Raw genomic sequence first — 5,432 nt, 5'->3', positions numbered from 1 at the left:
AACAAGCAGTTTTTTTAGTGCCAAAATGCATAATACCAAAAACAAGATGTTTTATATTTTTAATATTTTGATTAACGCGATGTAGATATCTCTTCCGGATAAAAAAAGAAGTTATTTCATTCTTTTTTATTTTTAGTAAAACTAAGAAAAAATTTTCGTTTTTTCTTTTAAGTTTTACTTGTTTCTTCCCCCATAAAGATATTGAATAGAATGAACTATTTTTTTTTCCATTAAAATTCAAAAAATGAACGTTTAAATATCCCTCAAAAACAAGTAAATAAATTCGAAACATATAAAATGCAGTTAATCCTGCTGCAGAACAAGCTATTATTGCAAAAATTGGTGAATACAACCAACTATCATTAAGAATCTCATCCTTAGACCAAAAACAGGCAAAGGGTGGAATACCGCAAAGAGAGAGTGTACCCACTAAAAAAAAAGTTTTTGTAATTGGTACATGTTTTGTTAAACCGCCCATAAAAACCATATTTTGACTTTTAGCTGGAGAATATCCGACAAGAGCTTCCATTGAATGAATAATGGATCCAGATCCTAAAAACAACAATGCTTTTGAATAAGCATGAGTAATCAAATGAAATAAAGCACCTCGATAAGATCCCATACCCAAAGCTAACATCATATAACCCAATTGAGACATTGTAGAATAGGCCAAATTTTTCTTAATATCTTTTTGAGCAATAGCTAAAGTAGCTCCTAATATTACTGTTATTATACCTATAAAAGCTATTGCGTTCATTATTTTGGGTAGCACTATGAAAAGAGGAAAAAGACGAGCCACAAGAAAAATTCCAGCGGCTACCATAGTAGCAGCATGTATAAGGGCAGAAATTGGAGTAGGTCCCTCCATAGCATCGGGTAGCCATACATGAAGAGGAAATTGGGCAGATTTTGCAACTGAGCCACAAAATAGCAAGAGGGCAAACAGAGTAAAAAAAAAAATATTCATTTCATTTTTAGAAATCAAATTATTTATAATTTGAAACAAATGCCGAAATTCCAAACTACCCGTTATCCAATAAAGACCTAAAATTCCCAATAATAAACCAAAATCCCCTACACGATTCGTTACAAATGCTTTTTGACAAGCATTTGCCGCAATAGGGCGGGTGAACCAAAAGCCTATTAATAAATAAGAACACATTCCAATTAATTCCCAAAAAAAATAAATTTGTATCAAATTCGAACTAGTAACTAATCCCAACATTGAAATATTAAAAAGAGTAAGATAAGCAAAAAATCTCAAATATCCTTGATCATGAGACATATAATTATCACTATAAATAAGAACGAGAATGCCAACCGTAGTAATTAATATTGACATAATAGAAGTAAGTGAATCGATCAAGTACCCAAACTCTAAAGAAATATCATTATTTATGGTCCAAGACCATACATATTGAAAAAACAAACTATTCTTGATTTGATGAATAGACAAATCAAGCGAAAAAATCATAACTATAGTTAACAATAAGATACTAGGAAAAGCCCAAATACGGCGAATATTTTTCGTTGCAGTGGGAAAAAGTAGAAGTCCCACTCCTATTAACATCGGAACTGGGAATGGAATAAAAGGTATGATCCATGAATATTGATGTGTATATTCCATACAATAAAGAAAAAAAATTAGGATTCTAATGAATTTGGTTTCTTAGGTTTTTCTTTTATCTTTTTTGTAAAGTAAAGGAATGGTTTCGGTTAATAACAAAGAAAGATAGAATTTAATAAAATAGAATAATCGATTATTCATTATTCTGACTCTTTGGACAATATTTTTTGAACATTGGTTTAGTTCATTAAATTTAACTTAACTAATTAAGTTTTTATTACAATAAGAAATAGCGATTTGGGGAAAACTTTCTAAAAAGTATTATATTCTTATTATAAATATAATAAAAACAAAAATGGAAATTCAAATATATAAAATATATGTCTAATTAGAGATAAACTTAATTTTCATTTACCGCAAAATGTCTTTCACATAAAATTCTATAACAATAAAAAACTATACTAATTCTATGGCAGTTCCAAAAAAGCGCACGTCTATATCAAAAAAACTTATTCGGAACACTTTATGGAAAAAGAAGGGATATTTTACAGCATTAAAAGCTTTTTCATTAGGGCAATCTATTTTTACGGGGAATTCAAAAAGCTTTTTCTGTAACAAATATAAACGTTAGAATAATTTCAATTAACTGGATTCAACGACTCTTTTTTAAATACAAAAATATGAATATAAAATTGATATAGAATATAAGATTCAGTTATGAATTTAGGATATTTACATTCTATATTATGATATTTACATTCTATATTTAATAGATTCTAATAGAATTCTTTAAAATTATTTTATTGAATGTTTAGTAAACAAATATTGTGTTTTAATTGATTCTTTGAATCTCGACAATTGACTAAAATTGGGTTATTATGGTTTCGAGTCAGCCGCTATGGTGAAATTGGTAGACACGCTGCTCTTAGGAAGCAGTGCTAGAGCATCTCGGTTCGAGTCCGAGTAGCGGCATCTTATCTTCTAAAAAAAAGTTCCTATAAAGAATTATTATTTCTATTCCAAGTATTTCTATTTTTTCATTCTATATGGTATTTTCCACTTTAGAGCATATATTAACTCATATATCCTTTTCGGTCGTATCTATTTTAATTTCAATTCATTTGATAACCTTATTATTAGGCAATGAAATCATAGGATTATACAATTTGTTCAAAAAAGGCATGATAATAACCTTTTTTTGTATCACAGGATTGTTAGTTACTCGTTGGATTTTTTCAGGCCATTTACCATTTAGTAATTTATATGAATCATTAATATTTCTTTCATGGACTTTTTCTATCTTTTATATGGTTCTTTGCTTCAAAAAACAAAAAAATGACTATTTCAATACAATAATAACACCAAGTATTCTTTTTACCCAAGGCTTTGCTACTTCGGGTCTTTTAACCGAAATGCATGAATCCTTAAAATTAGTGCCTGCTTTACAGTCCCATTGGTTAATGATGCACGTAAGTATGATGATATTGGGTTATACAACTCTTTTATGTGGATCATTAATATCAGTGGCTATTTTAGTCATTACATTTCAAGAACTCATACAAATTCTTGGTAAAAGCAAGACTTTGTTTTTTTTTAATGAATCCTTTTCTTTTGCTGAAATCAAATATATGAATATGAATGATAAAAAGAATATTTTACAACAAACTCCTTTTCCGTTTTATTCGTCTTATAGAAATTATTATAGATATCAATTTATTCAACAATTGGATCGTTGGGGTTACCGTACTATTAGTCTAGGTTTTATCTTTTTAACAATAGGTAATATATCTGGAGCAGTATGGGCTAATGAGGCATGGGGATCATATTGGAATTGGGATCCAAAGGAAACTTGGGCTTTTATTACTTGGACTATTTTCGCAATTTATTTACATACTAGAAAAAATAAAAAATTGGAATATAGAAATTCTTCAATAGTGGCCTCCATAGGCTTTCTTATAATTTGGATATGTTATTTAGGGATAAATCTTTTAGGAATAGGACTACATAGTTATGGTTCATTTACACCTAATTAATTTAAAAAAATTCACAAATATTGGGAACATTCTATAGAATAAGAAAAAAAACTCCCAATAAAATGATTAAGACCCCATTGAATCAAGTAATGTAATATTGATTCAAGGGGTTCTCACAAACAACAAAAATATTCAATTAGAATTCAATTTCATTTTTATGTAATTAAGAAAATACAAAAAGAAATCCATTTTTTTTTATTGTGCATCGGATTGATTTCTATTTTTTCTTTTTCATTTATTCCCAAAAACTATCTATAAAAAATGAGAGAGAATAGCTTCAACCTTGTCAGCCGAAATTGAAAAAATAAAATCTGGATAAATGCCAATACTTATTACGGGTATAAGGATAGAAATTGAAATAAATAATTCTCGTGGCCCCGAATCAAAAAAATAAGAATTTTGTTTATTAAAAAGCTTGTATCCATAAAACATTTGACGTAAGATAGATAATAAATAAATAGGAGTTAATATCATTCCAATTGCAGTTACAAAAGTTATGAGTATTTTTGTGATGAAAAGATATTTTTGATTGGTAATTATTCCCAATAATACTATAAATTCTGCAACAAAACCGCTCATGCCCGGTAATGCAAGAGAAGCCATCGATAAGGTAGTGAAAATCGTGAATATTTTTGGCATTGGGATAGCCATTCCACCCATTTCGTCGAGATAAAGAAGACGTAGTCTATCATAACTAGTTCCCGCCAAGAAAAAAAGGGCAGCACCAATAAATCCGTGAGAGATTATTTGTAAAATAGCCCCATTCAGCCCTGTCTCGCTTATAGAACCAATTCCTAAAATTAAGAAACCCATATGAGAGACCGAGGAATAAGCTATTCTTTTTTTTACATTGCGTTGACCAAGAGATGTTGAAGCTGCATAGATTATTTGAATGGAACCTAATAACATTAACCAGGGACAAAATATAGAATGAGCGCGAGATAATAATTCCATATTAATTCGAACCAACCCATATGCTCCCATTTTTAATAATATTCCGGCTAAAAGCATACAAGTGCTGTAATGCGCCTCTCCATGGGTATCAGGTAACCATGTATGTAAGGGTATAATTGGTGATTTGACAGCAAAAGCAATAAGAAATCCCATATAGAAGATTATTTCCAGTGCCACGGGATATGATTGATTAGTTAATGATTCAAAATTTAATGTTGGTTCATTAGAACTATAGAAACCCATACCCAGAATTCCCAGTAATAAAAAAACAGAACTTCCCGCAGTGTACAAAATAAACTTTGTAGCTGAATACAAACGTTTTTTTCCACCCCACATAGATAAAAGTAGATAAACGGGAATTAATTCTAATTCCCACATGATGAAAAAAAGTAAAATGTCTTGAGAAGAAAATGTTCCTAGTTGACCACTATACATTGCTAACATTAGAAAATAGAATAATTTAGATTCTCGAGTAACCGGTTGAGCTGATAACGTAGCTAACGTAGTGATAAATCCCGTTAATAAAAGGGGTCCTAGAGAGAGTCCATCTATTCCGAATCTCCAGTAAAAGTCAAAAAAATGGATCCATTTATAATTTTCTGTCAATTGGATTAGTGGATCATCTAATTCGAAATGATAACAAAATACATAGGTTATTAGAAGGAGATCTATGAAACATATACAATAAGTATACCATTTAATTGTCTTATTTCCTTTATGGGGAAATAAGACAATTAAAGAACCTCCGACTATTGGCAAAACTACAACTGTTGTTAACCAAGGAAAATAATTCGTGATAAAAATAAGATATACTTAGACTACAAAAACCCGGGCTCAAAATATTTTTTTATTTTGAGCCCGGGTTTTTGCCAGTAAAA

The sequence above is a fragment of the Vigna unguiculata genome, unplaced genomic scaffold, assembly GCF_037176805.1.
Source record: "Vigna unguiculata cultivar grain cowpea cultivar isolate G323 ecotype 2 unplaced genomic scaffold, ASM3717680v1 ptg000459l, whole genome shotgun sequence".
NCBI classification, from domain to species: Eukaryota; Viridiplantae; Streptophyta; class Magnoliopsida; order Fabales; family Fabaceae; genus Vigna; species Vigna unguiculata.
This window is presented reverse-complemented; position numbering follows the sequence as displayed.